Genomic DNA, 21,135 nt, shown 5'->3' with positions numbered 1-21,135 from the left:
ACCGTCGTGTGACCGCTTAGCGTGATTGCAATTGTCTGGGTTAGTGAATCTGGATAAGAAAAAGATATCCTGGGTATGTTGAACTTGCTTCGTAGTACAGGCCCCTGGTCTTAGCACATAGTGTATTAAGGCTCTTTGAGAGATTGGTTTGGGCACGACTTACTATCAATTTGGCAAAATGTGAGTTTGCAAGGGCCACAGTAACTTATTTGGGCAAGGTGGTCGGGCAGGGCAGTGTGCGCATGGTTCAGGATAAGACCAAGGCAATAGTGGATTATCCTCCTCCAACTACAAAGAAAGAAAACAAAAAATTCATCTGGTCAATTAATTGGCAGTTGGCGTTTCAAAATTTCAAGGCTCTATTGCAGGGGTCGGCAACCCAAAATGTTTAAAGAGCCGTATTGGACCAAAAACACAAAAAACAAATATGTCTGGAGCCGCAAAAAAAGAAAAGTCTTGTATAAGCCTTAGAATGAAGACAACACATGCTGCATGTTTCTATATTAGTTATAACTGGGGGAAGATTTTTGTTTTCATTATGCACTTCAAGAAAAAAGGAAATGTCGAGAAAAAAGTCGAAATGTCGAGAAAAAAGTTGAAATGTCAAGATTAATGTTGAAGTACAATCTCGAGAAAAAAGTCGAAAAGTCGAGAAAAAAGTTGAAATGTCGAGAAAAAAGTCGAAATGTCGAGAAAAAAGGAAAAAAAAGTCAAACATTTTTTAAAAGAGCCACTAGGGCGGCGCTAAAGAGCCGCATGTGGATCTAGAGCCCTAATCCCTGATCTATTGTGTTCAGCTCCTGTTCTGGCTGCTCCCCATTTGGATAAGTCCTTTTCACTACAGGTTGATGCTTCAAATGTGGGTTGGGGAGCTGCCCTCTTGCAAGCAGATGAGCAGGGGGGTTATTAGAGTGGTTGCTTTCTTTTCCAACATGTTTAATACTTATCAGCTCAACTACTCCGTCATTGAGAAGGAGGCGCTAGGCCTAATATTAGCTTTGCAGCACTTTGTGTATTTGGGTTCTGGTTTGACTCCACTGGTGGTTTACACAGACCACAATCCACGACATTTTTGAAGTCTCTTCGGAATCCAAACCAGAGATTAATGCGATGGGCATTTTTTTTGCAGCCCTACAATATGGAGTTTCGTCATATCAAAGGTTCTCAGAACGTTATGGCAGACGCGCTGTCACGTGTACATTAATGTGTTCATCTGTGTATTTACTTTTACGGTTTTGCTTGTTTTTCCCATTATATCCTGTCTCTGGCACTCTTAAATGGCTCCTGGTTGCTAGGGATATTTGAGCTTAAGAAAACTCAAATATCCTATCTCAAAAAATTTGAATATTCTGGGAATCTTAAACTGTAAGCCATAATCAGCAATATTAAAATAATAAAAGTCTTGCAATATTTCAGTTGATTTGTAATGAATCCAGAATGTATGACATTTAGTTTTTTTTAAATTGCATTACAGAAAATAAACTTTATCACAATTAGTGCTGGGCCGTATGACCAAAAATTTAAATCACAGTATTTTTCAAAATTATATCTGTTTCACGGTATATCTCTGTATTTTTTTTTTTCATGCAAAACTGGGTGTTAACCACATTTTCTAATGATTTGGAAAGGAATTGCTGCAGTAAATTGGCTTAGACTTAAGTATGGCTCCATGATGCGACTGGACCACAAATCAGTCGTTGCGGAGAAGTGGGGAGCGGTAGCTACGTCTGTTTGTAGCTTAGCTCTGTGCTTTTCGTATAAGTTGGAGATTGCTATTTGGCTAAAATATTTTCGACTCGGTATCTTGGATCCAGAGTTTTGATCAACTCCCTGAAGCCGTGTTTTTTTACGGTACTAAGTGGTACCATGTCTTTGGCTAGGTGGACCGTGATCACGTTTGTAATCTCAATCCACCGTTTGCTCTTTTTATCATAGGCAGTCCCCCTAGCAAAGGCGTCTTTAAGTGTTGTCTGACTTGACTTTTCTCCCGCACGTCTAGTGTTACCTGTAGACGTGGTGGACGCAGATCTCAGCTTCATGCATTCATTATATTGTATCACATGTTTGCGGCTGAGGTGGTGGAGCAAGTTGCTAGAGTTGCCTCCCGCGGCTACAACTTTAGCTTTACATCACTCACAGATGAATGTTGTTTGTTGGATATCGTCTTTTTTAAAGCCAAACAATTTCCACACAGCCAACATGGCTCCTCTTTTCGGAACAAGTTCCCCTGTGTCATGTTCTGGAACAGTTGTGGGACTTTGGTTTTCAGCCATCTTCACCCACATATGTCCGCTGTAAACAATGCTACTGCTAAACAGTCCCCTCACAAACAGTGTCCAGCGGCTCTACGTTCCGCGGCACTACGTTCCCAACGTTGTGTACGCTACTGTACATACTCACCGGTATTACGGTATATGAAAAATTTATATAAGAAAAATAAACACCGGTATTCGGTATGGACCGGTATACCGCCCAGCACTAATCACAATATTCAAATTTTCTGAGACAATCCTGTATAGTGTTATTAGATTCATCCATTAGCCTACAATGTCTACATTTAATTTATTAACAATATCATTACAGGTGTTACATTTGCACGTAAGCAAAAGACCAACAAGCACATTTGTAGAAGTTTTTTTTTTTTTTTTTTTTTCAGAAGTTGCACACAAAACTGCAATATACAATAATATACATAATAAATAGTAATAATTTAATATACATTTACAAAGGCTTAGGCTGCTTGGGAAATGTGGCTTTCATCTCTTCCTTCCATTGCTCTTTTGTTTGTGGTTCAGTGAATGGGGAATAGACCCTGCCATGCCAGTGGCTGTGCCCTGTTTCCTGATTGCGAAACTGTCCACACTTTTTGCAGGTATTTGCCTCAACAGTCCTTTGGTATGAGCGTTTTGTCTGAGAGGGTGCTGTGGCAGGTGGTGGAGTTGTCAGGACCATGGGTTGTGGGGTCGTGCCTGGTGGAGCTGTGAGCACAAACTGATAGACTAACGGGGAAAGTGCTGAGGGAGTTTGGGGAGGAGGAATGGGAGGGGCTGAGAATGCAGGGCCTGGGGGAGCCACAAACAGCTGCCTTGTCGCATGGCCTTTAGACTTGATGGCCCGTGGTGCCTGCTGCCTTGTCTTTGCCTACTGTGCTCTCTGGTAGGTGGTACTGATGCTCCTGATGGGCTGGGAGGGGTTCTTGCAGCAAAAAGAGGCTCTTCAGCAACAGATATGGCTGGTGGGACCGTGGTGCCTTGTAGCAGCACAGACAGCTCCTGTCCCTTACTCCTGCTGTGGAACCAGCTTATCAGAGTACTCTGGTTCAACTCCACAAGTTGGATTTGAGTCTCTTGCATGACCCTAGCATTGTCTGATATGTCTGTAGGCCTGCAAAACCTGTTACCACGATGACTCGTCTCAGGCTTATTCTTTATGAGCTCACCTGAAAGTAGAAAATGATGAGTTGGGCACAATAAAGGGAAATTCCTTAAGCAGTTCAATGAAATAAAATTCCCAGGCAAGACGGATGCAGTATTTGAGTATTTCATAGTAATATTAATTCATGTCAAATGAAATATAATGACTGCACAATGGACACAGTTCAAGTAATAAGTTCACAATAAACACTGAAAACTTGTCATTAAATTAACAATGTTTTACAGCATTCTTACCAGTGTAAGGGGCGGGAGGAGTAAACTCCTGTACCACCTTTCTGCCAAACAGCCGTTGATAGTTTTGGTTGACACAGTGCACCAGGTCACTGGAATAGCAGCAACACGCCGGTCCTGGTTCCGTCTGTGAAGCCCTTCCAGCAGTTAAACCTGAAAATTCAGGCTGTTGGCACTGGTCCCTGAATGTACATTGAAATATCATAAATGACTAGGGGTGTAACGGTACACACAAGTCACGGTTCGGTACAACGGGGAAAAAAATACAAAAAGTCCCAAATGTTTAAGACTAGTTTTTTCTTCCTTTATTTTGATCATAGCATTTGAAAGTTAAAGTTTGTTCAATTGGCTACAAAACTAAAAAGCATCTCTTATTATGTGAGCGCGGGATGGGACATTGCAACGAGGCTCGAGCACTTGTAATAAATACTTGAAGCCGGGCTCCTCTACTGCTGCATATGGGCGCAAAGATTTTGAAATGTACACGCCAATTGCTTCGGTAATGTCTTTGGCCCTGTCTGCTTTCACATCTAGACGCTGCTTAAAAGCAGCGGGGATAAGTTGTTGGGCACCTGTTTTGTTTTTCCTACCTCCGGTGATGGGCATATCGGGGTGATGCAGTCTTACATGCGTTAGCATGTTCGACGTGTTTCCACTGACGTATCGCGCAGATGTGAAACAACGCCGACACACAGTATTTGTCCGGTCCACCACTCGCATTCCATCACCGTTATATTCCACTGGGAACCCAAAGTGTTCCCACACTGCTGATTTAAACGAAGCAGGCGGATCCTCTAGCTCTCTTTCTACACTTGCCATGCGACTTTCTTCTTCTTCTAACTTTCTTCTTCAGTTTGTTGCATCTGTTTGTTGCATCTTCTTCGTCTTCCTCTTTTTCCGTAATGGCGGTTGCTGGCAGCTTTTAGGCGCATTACCGCCACCTGGGGACTGACTCAGACATTGATTTTTTATTTATTTTTTTCTTAAACTCAGACGTATTCGCCGTATGACTGCGTGCACCAAACCATGACGCCCGTACCGTGACGGGACGAATACAAATACCGTTACACCCCTATAAATTACACATCATCGATTACGATGTGGGACACTTTTAAGCTACGAAAAATATAACGTTTGTCAGACACAAACCTGGAATGAAGTGAGCTAAGTGCAGATGAAACGACTCCAAGGATGTGGAGCCTCTCGCACACCTGTACTCCTCCTTTCGTTAGCTCGCCTGTCTTGGTGTAGAGTTCAACACCGGTTGGGTCCTGGATGCACTTCACATGCTTTCTTTGGACTCGCCAAATGTGCTCCATTCGCTCCGAGTCAAACAACGGTACGCCCGTGGAGTCGTTGCCTTGTTGACCCGAGAGCGATTGCAACAGCTGCACTGTGGTTTCCTCTCCCCTTGTCCTCCGCCGGCAGTGTAGTGCCAACTCATTCTTGTGGATATGCCTAGACCGACAGACAGAATAAATAAGTACTGTATAAGACACATGACACGCATACAGGAAAACAGTACCATTGCGATAAAACCCGTGTTTGTGTATATGTAATATACCTGTCCACATTGTCTGTAGGGATGTCTTGGGATTGAAGCTGCTGTTTCTTTGCCAGCCGCAACAGGGCCAAATCAGATGCATCCCACTCAAAAATGCGTGCAGAGAGGTGTTGCATGAAAAGTGGGTACAACTGATGGGCATCGGTGCTGCATCCGAGGGCCATTCGCCGCATAAAATGCCAGATGTCGAGTCTGACGATGAGCCTCGCCAAACCACTGAACCACTTCAGCTTTGTGGAGTCAGCATTTGCAGCACAGCACCCACAGTCCACATACAACACAACAGGAGGATCCACACCAGCCTGCTGGTACCTACACATGGAATGTTGCTTTAAGCAAAATCTGGTATACCAATCATTAAGGTTTTTTATCAACTAAATAATAACTTAAATTAACATACCTCTTTACCAGACCATTAGCCATCTGGTCCAATCCGGCTCCCTCCTGAGCAGTGAGAACACTGATGAGAATCTCACCAAACTCATTGCCCACAGATGATCAGGAGAGCAGTTCCCTTGGCAGTACCAGCTAGCTTCTTGGTGATCTGAAACACACAAAATGTATACACCAAGCTGGAGCTTGTTGCATCGTCTCACGAGCAATGGACTTCTGCCTTGTTGGTTCCTGGCTTGAAGCTGAGGCTCGCACTGTGGGGTCTTTGAGGAGTCTGATGTGAGATGAGCTGATTGGGCTGATTTGGAGCACCTGGGTCTAGTGTTTCAGTCTATAAAACCTCCCTGCCTTCAGTGTTCTCTCTCTTCCCTGCCAGCCCCTTCATTTGTTTGGTTTTGATTCTATTTTTCTTAACAACACGCACCACACATTTTCCACATTCACACACACTGACACTACTGATGCTGACCTCCACACCTCACAAGTTGATTTATTTGGCGTTGCCATATTTTTCTTTAAAATAAATAGCATATATTTATTTGCGCTGTGTTGTCCATTTTTGTCTAGAGTTCTAGTCCTAGGGCCAGTCATTAGTTCTGCTCGTAACAGGTGTCCAGACGGCAGGTGTTTCTCGTGCGCATCCTCGTAACATGGGAAGAGTTTTCTTATTTTAGTTTGAGTTGGAGATTGCTGGTAGTCCTGTTATCGGTTTTGTTTGGTTATAGGTTTACCTGGGTTTTCTTATCTAGTGGGGAAAGTGCCTGGTCCGACGGCCCATTGCGTGGCTGGCCCTGTGCTGACCCCTCTTTTGTTCTTTTTGGCCGGGATCTCCATCTCCTTTTGTTTCATTACTTTTGGGTTAATCTTTTCCCTTTGTTTTTGAAAAAAATTCGGGGAAGCTCCAAACCCAGCTGGGGATGTAATTGCTCGACGCGCACTGATAATTGCACTGGCTTGCTGCACCTGTTACGTATAAAGTTGTTTGGTGGACTGGTCGTAGTTGTGTGAATTCAGGGTTGAAATGGCTGAAATTGAGGCGTTTTTCGCTGCTCCGTCTGAGGACGCCTTAGAGAAATGCACAAAGGAGCAGTTGCTTAAAATTGCTGAGCATTATTCAGTGGTTATTGTTGGGGATAAACGTTTCAAGGAGAATATTAAAGCGGCTTTGAAGGCGAAGTTAGTTGAGATAGGAGTGATGACTTTTGATCCTGGGACATTTCCTCCAGTTTCCACTACTATGCCTATCCAGACGCATGAATTGCACATGAATTGCCCTTCACGTAACCAATGCAGCTGTCGTCTGATGCACTAACTACCTCACAGAAATGATCCCAAACTTGAGATTTAGTAGCTTGACCTTCTTTTTTTTCTCAGTTTATATTCTCCTGTCCGTATTTTTTTCCTCACCGTTTCATCCATCTTGATTTGTTTTTCCCGCTGCCACTGTTTGCGCTTTCGTGACGTCAGGTCGCAGGTTACCTGTTTGCGAGGGATTGACCCGCCTCACCCGCCCCGCCCATGAAGTGAAAATTTCTTGACCCAACCCGCCCCGCGGGTTATGGGTCGACCCGCGCATCACTAGTACACAGTATAAACTGCAGGGCTCAAGACAATTTGTTTACACCCTACTAGGGATGAAACCTACATACTGTCCATGTGGATCTGGGTAGCGGTCTCTTATTTTCCAGACACAGCAACTAGGAATCACTACTCTGTGCCCAGCTCCCAGTGCCTCATATTGCCACACAACATATTGCTGGTATGCTGCGTAGCGGAATTGTTTGTTGCTCTCTCCTGGGTCTGGAAGATCCTCCACAGCCCGGACATCATTCCAGATCCTTCGGGCAAGCCGTAAGACCCCCTTCTGCAAAATGTATACCTCCATGTGAGGCAGCATGGAAATGCAGGAGTCGTGTTGTTGCCCACAGCACTTTCTCTCTAAATCTGTGGGTATCTCACGGCAGTTTCGGCACACACACCCAGGGCAGTTGCTAGGAATTCTGGGCCCCCTTAAAGAATATTGCCGTGGGCTCTTTTTTTTTATTGCTGTAACAACAACAAATCTAACAAAACTTTTTTTTTTTGTTTTTGGCTACTCAAATTTCGCACTAACACATCTCTACAAGACCACATTGAACACATCATGATAACATAACGGACGTTCGTTTGATGCTCATAATTACTGATTAGGCTTGAATGCATCATAATACAATCCACGGCAGACAGAGACAGTCACTGTAGTAGCAACGTTATTAGTAACGTTCAGTTAACGACTTTTTTTTAATTCATGACTGGTCCAGTCAATAACAAAAATAAATATAACCATAAATGTACAGGACTGTCTCAGAAAATTTGAATATTGTGATAAAGTCATTTATTTTCTGTAATGCAAAAATGTCATACATTCTGGATTCATTACAAATCAACTTAAATATTGCAAGCCTTTTATTATTTTAATATTGTGATCATGGCTTACAGCTTAAGAAAACTCAAATATCCTATCTCAAAAAATTAGAATATTCTGGGAATCTTAATCTTAAACTGTAAGCCATAATCATAAATATTAAAATAATAAAAGGCTTGCAATATTTCAGTTGATTTGTAATGAATCCATAATGTATGACATTTTTGGTTTTTTAATTGCATTACAGAAAATAAAGGACTTTATCACAATATTCTAATTTTCTGAGACAGTCCTGTAAACTTTCTTGCGTGGTTGTGCTTGAACCACCTCTGAATATCCATCGTTACTTTGTGTTAACGGAGCAGCAGAGAGCAGCGTCTTGCTGCTGCAGGAAACTAATGGACAGATGAGTGACGGACACTGGCTGATTTATGGTTCCGCGTTGCACCAACGCAGAACTTACGGCGTAGTGTACGCAGGGACGCGAACGTACGGTACGCGTCGCCGCGCGCACTACGCCGCCGATTTAACGCGGAACCATAAATCAGGTTTAACCCGCGCGCATTTGTCAGTTTTCTTTTCGTCTTTTGAACTGAGCATGCAAACACATAAACTGAGGGTGCAATGCTTATGCACACTCGTAGAAGCGGGCCTGGTTTCAACTGCATTGCACACTCTAGCCCACTTTTACTCTCACCATTCTTGGAGAAGAACAGTTTTATGTCCTGGGCCCCTGCTCTGCTGCTCTTATTTCGAGCCTCCTTTTCTAACCTTTTCTGGTGCTCGGATTTGTGCTTTTTGGGGGGCATGATAGCTTTCCACCATCTAGCTACTGCACATCTAATCCAGCTGTGCTGTCCCTGGATCTATAATAACGGTGCTCTCACGTTCGCGCAGCGCGCTGCTCACTCGGACAGAGCTGGGGGGACCAAACCATTTTTAAGAAGGGAAGGGGCAAAGGGAATTATCGAAGTGATTTAAATTAGAGAATATTGTGTGACTGGTGGCTGTTTGAATTTGGATTCATTAGTATGAGTATATATTTTGTATTATGTATGCATAATAATTTTTTCATAGGTCACTGGGGGGGCCATGTGTGGGCCCTTGTGGGCTGTGGGCCCTTATAATTGTCACCACCTTTCCCCCCTATACGACGGCGCTGCACACACCAAATGGGTTGACCTGGAGCTGGAGGGCATGGTGGAGCAGCATCTCCTGATGATGAGATGAGCAGGAGATCAAATATGAGGCTTGGGTCTCTTGTGAGACAGGTCTGCAGCAACTGATGGGATTCTTCCAAACTCAGTGTTTGAATTCTGGCCTGTGAGGAAATAGTCAAATCAAGAAGATTAGACTTTATTGTCCTCTAAGAAGAATTTTGTGTCCACAGTACATGCCAGGCCATCATTTATAGTTATTGGTAATATGAAATAAAAATGAAAATGCTATTATAGACAGTATTACAGTAATAGCAGTAAAACCACATTCATTGATGAAATGACATAAGGGATGGAAAGGGGGGATGGCAGTTTTACAGCGGGGATGATTTGGAACGTTTTTATTTCAGGGGGGATGATTTTGACCGTTTTTATTTCAGGGGGGGATGCCATGCCCCCTCATCCCCCCTCAACTCCAGTACTGATTATAGATAGACTACCTGCTCATCTGCAACTCTTTGAGCTTGCAGATTCTCCACTCGCAGAATGTCCTCATGACCAAGTTGCTCTCCGGTCCCGGTCCGGCTTGCTCCCCGTCCTCTACCTCTTCTTCCTCGGATTGTACGCGGTGCAGCCCTTCTCGCACGGCCTCCTCTCGCTCTAGCACCCCTATGACCTGAAGACGTGTCCTGCTCCGGACTGTAGGTAGGGTCGGAGCCACTGCTCTGGTCGTGGAAGCTCTAACAAGCAAAATAACCAAGGTATAAAAAAAACACAAAATTCATTACATTCTTTATAATATAGTTAACTTACAGGTGAATGAGACATGGGGTAGTTTTGTTGTGAATGTGCTGTCCAAAATGTCGTTTAAAAATCGCTCTCCTCTGCCCTGTTGAATCCTGCAAATGCGCGTTCATGTTTGTGGGGGCGTGGCTTTGGACGGAGCGCTGACGGGTGGGGGAGGAGGGGGTGGAGCTTAGAGGAGGTGCCACTTTCAAATCAAGCTAACTCTCTTGCTAGCTCTCCAACATTACAGACTATACCTTTTTAAAGAACCTAAAATTTGTTTAACCTTTTTTAGTGGAGTCAAACTTGAGGATGGTTCCATAGGTTGACGTGATATGAGCCTGAATGTCCGTCAGTCTGGTCAGGATATCTTGTGTGTACACGGACAAGAGCCACTTGCAGCTCCGGAGGTTCTGGAAACCAGTGTGGCACCAGTGCAGGATCTGGAGGAAGGCCGTGCATTCTGTGGTTACCTCGCCACTCGCTGCAACCATTCTTCTGAGTGGCTCTCCTTTAACTGTTTGAGGACCCGTGTGGGGCTGTTCCCTAAGCCCCTCTCCCGCAGAAGCCGGATCACTCGAACGTCACAGGTGACCCTTGGAAGAGGCTCTTCAGCAACAGCAATGGCTGGTGGGACCGTGGTGCCTTGTAGCAGCACAGACAGCTCCTGTCCCTTACTCCTGCTGTGGAACCAGCTTATCAGAGTGCTCTGGTTCACCTCCACAAGTTGGATTTGAGTCTCTTGCATGACCTTAGCATTGCCCACTACACGCTGTCGGATATGCCTGTACGCCTGCCAAACCTGTGACCACGATGACTCAGTCTCAGGCTTATTCTTTTTCCTCTTTGGGGAAGGGAAGAGAGTGCAGAGCCTGATGAAAATGCACTCTACCAGTCGACAACAATTTGGCCACTGAGCAGGCGAACTAGATGCACTAAGGAAGCAGCGTGTGGTCTCTCCACTCCTGGTGTCGCTCAGGGCTTTTTTAGCGTCCTGAAACGTCCAGTCAAGAGTCGCTCCTGATGCCTCGCTGCATACACCACCCGAGACTTGTCTCTGCTGTCCAGACTTTCCCACAGGTGTATGAATGTGTCTGCCTGCTTGTTGCTGAGACAGAGAGAGGTCTCACTCCGCAGCTCTACCAGGTACCAGCCTGTCAATGTGCTGGTATCCTGGCACATGTGGTCATCAACGGCCTGCAGAAATAGTTACACAATATACAGTAGATTAATATCAAACATTAGTAACCTGGTTTAAAGAACCTAAAATTTGTTTAACCTTTTTAGTGGAGTCAAACTTCAGGATGGTTCCATAGGTGGACGTGATATGAGCCTGAATGTCCGTCAGTCTGGTGAGGACATCTTGTGTGTACAGGGCTCCAGACTAACTTTTTTCACTAGGAGCACAGTAGCCCCTAACTGAAAATGTTTAGGGGCACAATCAGAAATCTTAGGAGCGCACATCGTTTATCGACACGCTAACCAAATGTTTACATTTCTACTACATTTCAGTGTATTAGTAATACGGATTTCATAATAGATTAATGAATTACCACAATGTGCTGTTTCAAATGCAGTTAAACATTTTATTGTGCACTTTTAAAGATGCCGCGAGATTGTAGAAATGATCCACCATGGAATTTTTCCTTTGCACAGATAGCATTGCCAGCTCCAATCTACAATTACAATGAATAGAACTTAAATGTAAAGATGCATTGTTAAGGGTACTACCCTACTTTTATCCTGAAAGTTCAAATGTAACCTACCTATGTGGCATGCAATGAAATGGGACAATGTAAGCCCCTGCCTCAGCTTGGAGGAGGGCTATGACCCCTCCTTTGTGCCCAAGATTGACAGCTGCACCATCAGCCCCCATGGCAACTGTCTTCTCTAACCACTCTGTGTCTGTCCCTAGATGCTGGAAGGCCTCTTTGGTGGCATCATATACACCTTAAAATGAAAGCACATGTTATGACTATGGAATAACATTAATCTATATTACATTCACTGGACATAAACACCAGTTATCTGAACTAGGGCTGCAGCTATCGAATATTTTAGTAATTGAGTATTCTACTGAAAATTCCATCGATTAATCGGATAAAACATATTTTTGTTTAGTTAAAGAGCGATTATAAATATACATAAGATGTTAGATGTTAATTGACATCACTAAGACTAAATTATATAATCCAGTAGGTTCATGGCTGTGCATTAAAAAACCCTGAACTTACACCAGTCGACCAAATTCACTGCCTTCACTCAAAAAACTATGGATCTTACCAAGAAATATTCTTATTTCTAACCTAAAAATGACCATTACACCTGATAATACACATCACTTAAAAAGGTTAGGTGTTTTTCCCACGTGTTAAAATGTAACTTTTTTTGTGTCAAGCAAATTTTAAGTTCTAGTTACGTTTTAAGTTAGAGTTTTGGCAGTGTTCAAAATAAAATTATGAGACCTGCTGTATTGGAGCACATTTTCTTTTAGTTAAAACTGTAGCGGGGACAGATGTTTAGAGGAACATATGTATGTACCGGGTGAAGGCTGATTTATGGTTCCGCGTTACAACAACGCAGAGCCTACGCCGTAGGCTACGGCGTAGGCTCTGCGTCGATTTAAGGCGGACCCATAATTCAGGCTTTAGTGGAACATATCGGAGAACAATCAGAAGAATATAGAGTGGATTAAAAATAAAAGTTAAGCACTGAGCTACATGTGTCTCCCGTCTGGGCCATTGCAGACTCATTGCCTGAGCATGATATTACTAAAACCAAACATACCCGCCATCTCTTTGTTCTAATTTACGTGGCGTTGTCGCATTAAATGTAGTCCGGGCGTAATACCTGCTTTGAGCTGGTGACATTAAACGAAAATAAATAAATAAATAGATAAACAATTCCTCCGCATGATTTACAGCCTCTTGCCTTCTAAAAGCAGCAGACAGTGTGGTTGCTTTTTCAGTTATTAGCATATCTCGGCATACTCTATGCTTGAGGCTTTGATTGTGTTTAATTATGGTATCGTGTTTAAACTGCGAAGTGCCTTCACTGTCGGCAAACTTCGTGTTCCCCGCAGCTTTGGGTTAGCGACTGCAACACTCGCAGTTCATGGTGTTCGTCTCCTTACAGTACCTCAACCAGGAGAATTCTCGCAGCTAGTCTTGTCGAAATGAGTGAGTTTGAAACTTTTTTGCCGCTGTAGCCTGTGCCTCTGACTCGGAATCATCGTCCGATTGTGGCTGTGCCGTTTGCACTGGCACACTAGCAGCAGGCCGGAAAAATGAGTCAATTGTTCGCTTCATCGTTCAAACGCCGCACCTCTCCTCTCGACTACTTTACGGAAGTCCATGCTCACACTTAATTATGTGTAGGCCGTAGGCCCCTCCCCCGACTCATTCCCTTTCAGTCATTGACGCACCCCTTCCACGTTTAACCTGTAAAAAAAAAAAGAAAAAACTGGCAAATGTGCGACCAGTAAGTGTGCGAGTGGACATGAAATTCAGTCGCACATACTAAAATTTTGGTCGCAAGCATTTGGTCACAGTCTGGAGCCCTGGTGTACACGGACAAGAGCCACTTGCAGCTGGGCACCACGCCAGGCTCCGGAGGCTCTGGAAACCAGTGTGGCACCAGTGCAGCATCTGGAGGAAGGCCGTGCATTCTGTGGTTACCTCGCCACTCGCTGCAACCATTCTTCTGAGTGGCTCTCCTTTAGCTGTTTGAGGACCCGTGTGGGGCTGTTCCCTAAGCCCCGCTCCTGCAGAAGCCGGATCACTCGAACGTCACAGGCGAACCTTGGTCAAAAACGAACAAATATAGGTAAAAATGCAAGACGTAATTTTTCACGGCATAAGAGGAGAAACACTACTTACTTTTGGGTCAGGATAACCCGGAACTCAAGCCTGTGAGCCAAATTGAACTGTTGCAGTAAAGTCTGGCTCCAGGAGACATAGGTTGTCTTGCATCTAGAGCAGCCCAGATCCTCTCCCACAATAAAGTAGACCCGGTCGATGTCCAGGACCTGCCGTGCCCTCTTGTGCAGGCCCGCACCTGATGCATAAACAGACAGAAAGACAAACAGAAACACAAGTACGAACCCGTACACACACACAGACAATTATTTGTCTTTTCAGAAGTTTTAGGTGTTCACAGCACATCAGAGAAACACATTACAAAAACAGTAATTTCACAGTAACAAAAAAAGCTTTACCTTTGAGCTGTCTCTGCCCACACGCTGGGTTGATGCAGACACACTTCACCTTCCAGAGCCTGTATGGCATTGTTACGGCCCCTAACAGGCTCAATAAAGAGGTCGAACATAATTACCAGAAGTCAAGAATGGAAAAATGAGTTTATTCATAACCAAACAAAAATAAACTCCAAACCACAAAACAACAATTCCTAACAAATGATGATGAGCCAGCAAAAGAAACAAAGGAAGGGAAAGAGACACAGACCAACCCACAAAGGGCCGTCAGATCTGGGGCCTGTACTACGAAGCGGGATTTGGGGTTAGCGAGGTAACTTCAGGTTTAACCCTGGGTTTTCAGGACTACGACGGTGGTTCACTTCTTACCGGGGTACATCGCCATGGTAACTTAGGCTGAACAGCTAACCTGCTCCGGAGCAGGTTATGTTCGAGATACAGATCGCCGGGTATAAAAGCACCGCCCACTGACCAACCAGCTCTCTTGGAAAATGGCATGCCCTTTCGAAGAGAATCCAGTGGAGCTCGGTGCGCGGATCCTGAGAGGATCCCTCCGAAGAGAACGCGTATTCAGGGACCCTCCTGTCTTCTTCTTGTCATTTTTTTTTCTGTTTGCTGCAAGTAATGTCAATGCTATTTCATTATGCTTTTGTATACTGATATCATCCTAAAACAGAGAGTGATAGAAACACTAAAGCCTTGTACTTGTTGTACTTCTAAGATATGAAAGTGAGCCTACTTACCGCTTTGAATTATGTTTTTATATTTATTTTTTATTTGCTCCCATGTGCGTTTCACTCCGCTGGGGTTGCGGCTGAAGGAATGAGGCTACAATTGTCATACACGCCATACGAATACATCTAAGCAACACATGCATTTAACAGAATAGACAACTGTAATTATAGTCAGATCTACTTATGCCCTAATGATGGGGCAGTGATGTTTATATCCCTATGAACTTACACATTTACACAGTCAGCGATCTTTTGCCAGCTGTCCTTCCTGGATTTTGCAGCTGCAACTGTGTTGCTTTTTGCCTGTATAATGTTCCTATACTCATCGTATTTCTGGAGAATTAAAGTTTGCTCTTCACTGCTGAAGTAAGCGGCTCTGACAGCGGACTTCTCCATGCTTGCGATTGGTCATGCGCTGAAAACACCGCCCCTTTTATGTGCACGCGCTCATATCCAGGTTGGAGAAACCTGGGTTGATATACCGAGTTGATAACCACCGTCGTGTGACCGCTTAGCGTGATTGCAATTGTCCGGGTTAGTGAATCTGGATAAGGAAAAGATATCCTGGGTATGTTGAACTTGCTTCGTAGTACAGGCCCCTGGTCTGAGCACATGCAGCGTGTTAAGGCTCTCTTTGAGAGATTGGTCTGGGCACGACTGACTATCAATTTGGCAAAATGTTTATGTTTATTAAGGATCCCCATTAGCCGACGCACAAACGCCAGGCTAGTCTTCCTGGGGTCCTATTTAAAAAGTACAATATAAACAACAATAACATACCATTCCAGTTACAAAACATACACAGATCCAATTGCAATTAAAAAGAAAAGATGAAATCACAGTTCCCAAAATGATAACATAACACTATTAACTCTCCAATCTAAAAAATGACTTAACATGTTTTTTGAATGATTTCTTGTTTGGAATGCTCCTAATATTTAAAGGAAGAGTGTTCCATGATGAAATTGCTCTATATACAACAGTGTTTTTCATTGAATTAGTTCTTGGTAATGTAAGTTGACGCTGAGTTGAAGCTCTGGTACTGTAATGATGAACATCTGCACTGTAACTAATCTGATTTGAGAAGGCAGTGGGATGCCTGCTATGAATGTTTCGAATAAATAATGATAAACTGGTAGATAACCTATGATTCACCTTCAGCCAACTGAGACAAGAATGCATTCGGTCAACACTATTTCTATAAGAACAATTAAGAGAAAGTCAAGCTGCCCTATTTTGAGCTGTTTTTAACTTTGTAAGCTCAGACTTAGGTGCAGATGCCCAGATAACTGAACAATAATCAAGATGACATAACACCAATGTTTGTACTACCTGTCTGCGAATTTCAGGAGTTAGATAGTTAGCACATTTCCTAACAGCAGCAATGCTTCTACTCATCTTAGTGACAATCTGATTAATGTGTTCAGACCATGAAAGTGTGTTACTAATGGTAATGCCCAAAAGCCTTACTTTATCATGTTTGATTGATTGTCCTAAAAACTGTAAGTCAAGTGTAGGATTTTTAGCCAGACTGTGTCGTGAGCCAAAGACAATACTTTTAGTTTTTAAAATATTCAAAACCAGTCTGTTACTTGTAACCCAATCAGACACTGCATTCAAGTCCTTTGAGAGGACAGAGTTAAGTTCTCCTATTGTAGGTGATGAGAAATATAACGTAGTGTCATCAGCATATAATACCAAACTGGATTTCTTACAAGAGGAATATCATTTGTAAAAATAGAAAATAAAAGTGGTCCCAAACAACTGCCTTGCGGCACCCCACAGCTTAATCTTTTGCTGCTAGATAGTGTACCTTTTAAATATACACATTAAGCTCTATTGCCCAAATAGCTCTCAAACCATGAGACAGCCATAGAACCAAAACCATAACACCTCAGTTTTTCAATCAACAATTCATGATCTATGAGATCAAAAGCAGAAGTAAAATCCAATAAAATTGCACCTGATAGCAAGCTCTTGTCAATTCCCATTAGCCAATCAGTCATTCTGACTAGTGCTGTACATTTTGAATGTCCAACTCTATAGCCATGTTGAGAATTATCCATCAAATTTATTTGTTGTAAAATAATCTTGAATCTGTTTGAATACAATATTTTCAAGCAGTTTACTGAGAATTGATAAGATTGTAATTGGTCTACTGTTCTGACAATCCAGAGGGAGTTTTGGGTATTTTATTATTGGCAGTATTTTACCTTCTTTCCATAGCTTTGGACAAATCCCACTCACCAGACAGGCATTGAATAGGTGACATACAGTTGTTGATATGTAAAGGGCAGCTGTTCTTAATAATTTACCATCCAGACAGTCTGTACCAGCACAGTTTTCCACAGAAATGGTCCTTAACAAATTCTCAACCTCGTCAATTTAAACACAAACTTACAGTTTTTATTTCTCATAATGTGATGATCAATTAATGTGCATGTTTTACTATTATACTCCATGCCCATTTTATTCCTTAATTTATTAAAATAATTGGCCATTGGCTATAGTGTTATTAGATTCATCCATTAGCCTACAATAATGTCTACATTAAATTTATTAACAATATCATTACAGGTGTTACATTTGCACATAAGCAAAAGACCAACAAGCACATTTGTAGAAGGTTTTTTAATTTTTCAGAAGTTGCACACAAAACTGCAATATACAATAATATACATAATAAATGATAATAATGTAATATACATTTACAAAGGCTTAGGCTGCTTGGGAAATGTGGCTTTCATCTCTTCCTTCCATTGCTCTTTTGTTTGTGGTTCAGTGAATGGGCAATAGACCCTGCCACTGGCGTTGCCCTGTTTCCTGATTGCGAAACTGTCCACACTTTTTGCAGGTATTTCCCTCAACAGTCCTTTGGTATGAGCGTTTTGTGTGATAAGAGGGTGCTGTGGCAGGTGGTGGAGTTGTCAGGACCATGGGTTGTGGGGTCGTGCCTGGTGGAGCTGTGAGCACAAACTGATAGACTAACGGGGAAAGTGCTGAGGGAGTTTGGGGAGGAGGAATGGGAGGGGCTGAGAATGCAGGGCCTGGGGGGCCTGGACGAGCTACAAACAGCTGCCTTGTCACATGTAAATGCAAATGTAATATAATGACTGCACAATGGACACAGTTCAAGTAATAAGTTCACAATAAATACTGAAAACTCGTCATTAAATTAACAATGTTTTACAGCATTCTTACCAGTGTAAGGGGTGGGAGGAGTAAACTCCTGTACCACCTTTCTGCCAAACAGCCGTTGATAATTTTTGTTCTCACAGTGCACCAGGTCACTGGAGTAGCAGCAACACGCAGGTCCTGGTTCCATCTGTAAAGCCCTTCCAACAGGTAAGCCTGAAAATTCAGGCTGTTGGCACTGGTCCCTGAATGTACATTGGAAAATCATAAATGACACATCATCGATTAGAATGTGGGACACTTTTAAGCTACGAAAAATATAACACTTGTCAGACACAAACCTGGAATGAAGCGAGCTAAGTGCAGATGAAACGACTCCAAGGATGTGGAGCCTCTCGCACACCTGTACACAGGGAGCCGCACTCCTCCTTTTGTTAGCTCGCCGGTCTTGGTGTAGAGTTGAACACCGGTTGGGTCCTGGATGCACTTGACATGTTTTCTTTGGACGTGCCAAATGTGCTCCATTTGCTCCGAGTCGAACAACGGTACGCCCGTGGAGTCGTTGCCTTGTTGACCCGAGAGCGATTGCAACAGCTGCACTGTGGTTTCCTCTCCCCTCGTCCTCCGCCGGCAGTGAAGTGCCAACTCATTCTTGTGGATATGCCTAGACCGACAGACAGAATAAATAAGTATAAGACACATGACACACATACAGGAAAACAGTACCATTGCGATAAAACCAATGTTTGTGTATATGTATGTAGCAGGGTGGATGCTACGGGGCCCGACCGAAGGATGGAGAGGACACGGAGTTTCGTGCAGACCCTTTTATTTAATCCAGTTTCACCCAACACGTGCAGAAACACACACAGCTCCTCAGCAGCAGCTTCACAGGACCCCACCTCCCCAGCTGCAGTCTCCCAGTCCTTATCAAGGCTGGCAGGCTGATGGGACACACCTGTTTCCCATCCACCTGAGTGGCTGCAGCTACTCCACTCTGCCACACACCCCCAACGACAAACTCAAGCCGGGGTCCGTCCGGCCGAGCATACTCCCCCCCCCCCCCTCGGAGCGGGAGAGGAACCCTCCGGGCTTCCCGGTCGGGGGGTCGTCCCCGGCGTCGGCCTGAGCAGTGGAACGGTCGGGGTGGTCGCCCCCGGCGTCGGCCCGACCAGCACAACGGTCGGGGGGGGCGACCCCGGCGTCGGCCCGGTCGCCGTGGACGACGCTCTCCTGGCCGGGCCCGTGGTGGCCTCGGGCCACACGGTGCACCCCGGACCGCCTCCTCCGTGGCGTAATCCTGCGCCAGCTGCCGGTCCGCCTCCGGGACCGCCTCCTCCTCCTCCTCCGCAACGCAGCCCTGCTCTGGCTGGTGGTCCGCCTCCGTCCCCGCCGTCGCTGATGGCGGCTGCGCCTCCGCAGCCGCCTCCCCAGCCAACTCCTCCTCCGTCTCCCCCTCCGTCTCCGCCGCTGACTCCATCCCCGGAGCCGTCGCCTGGCGGCCCGCAGCTTCTGCCTCACGGCCTCTCAGCTGCGGCGCCACCAGCGCTGCCGCGGCGAACCTCAGACGGGGTGCAGGGATGGGTCGCTCCGCGGGTCCCACCACCTCGGGAGCCGTCGCTTGGCGGCCCGCAGCTTCTGCCTCCCGGCCTCTCGGCTGCGGCGCCGCCAGCTCCTCCCGCGTTGCTGCGGCGGCCCTCAGACGGGGTGCAGGGGCGGTGGGTCGCCCCGCGGCCACCAGGGCTTCTATGGCGGCCAGCTGCCGCTCGCCCTGGTCCCGGAAGGCAGCCGCCATGCCCGCCATGGCCCGGGCGAGCGTGTCCAGGGCCCGCTCCGTGCCTCTCTCGTCCATTCTTCGGGCCCCACGTTGGGCGCCAGATGTAGCAGGGTGGATGCTACGGGGCCCGACCGAAGGATGGAGAGGACACGGAGTTTCGTGCAGACCCTTTTATTTAATCCAGTTTCACCCAACACGTGCAGAAACACACACAGCTCCTCAGCAGCAGCTTCACAGGACCCCACCTCCCCAGCTGCAGTCTCCCAGTCCTTATCAAGGCTGGCAGGCTGATGGGACACACCTGTTTCCCATCCACCTGAGTGGCTGCAGCTACTCCACTCTGCCACAATGTAATATACAGGAATCCGGCGACCGGTTTGTGTGTGCCGCCATCTTGCGGCGGCGCCATTGCTGCGGTGACAGGTGTCAATCAATTCATGATGCTGTTATTGTAACCTGACGCTCTACACAGCATCATGAATAGCTGGATTGATGATGTTAGACAGTGGCCTCCCATAACTAATGAAGGTATCTTAAATTAATGTTGATGTTAATTTACAAATAATGATTTGTTTGAGCGATAAGCAGGAAAGAATAGAGGAATAGGGAGATAAGGGAGTGTATTAATAAACACTGTAATATAGCATACGCTACGTGTGCTGACTTTAGCAAGCTAGCAGCGCAACATTTAATCATTATGGAAAGGCTACGTGATTTAAAAAAACAACAACATCTGTACGTTTTGTTTTAGGTATCCAAGAATATTTTATTGATCGCCTGGCGTCCGATGACGAAAAAAAACGCAATTACAGGTCTCTAATTGAAGGGCAGAACTACCGTACTGTTTTTATTTGGGACAAAGTCCTTTCTGTGGATGTTTTGTATCCACCTCTGGCAAACACCTTGGTCCTCGGCACGCCCAGGAAATCGGTGTAATCCGTACGGTCTGGCACAAGGACAGTCTTCGTTTGGTAATGGACTGCGTTTTGCATTAAGTTTTTTTCCAGATTTGTAATTTTACACTGCTGTTTGAACAGCCAAGAACGGCACGAGTCCTCCCCGAATTCCGAGACATTTTAAACTTAAAGCACTCCACTTTTGGGGACCCTTTCATTCAAAAGCGCTGAAATACAAATACATTAAGAGAGCCTGGCAGGGAGCCGCCACCGCAGTAATGGCGGCCGCTCGACTTCCGGTTTTTGCTGGATTCGTGTCCACATTGTCGGTAGGGATGTCTTGGGATTGAAGCTGCTGTTTCTTTGCCAGCCGCAGCAGTGCCAAATCAGATGCATCCCACTCAAAAATGC

This window comes from Cololabis saira, chromosome 16 (assembly GCF_033807715.1).
Source record: "Cololabis saira isolate AMF1-May2022 chromosome 16, fColSai1.1, whole genome shotgun sequence".
NCBI classification, from domain to species: Eukaryota; Metazoa; Chordata; class Actinopteri; order Beloniformes; family Belonidae; genus Cololabis; species Cololabis saira.
Note: the sequence above shows the minus strand (reverse complement) of the source record.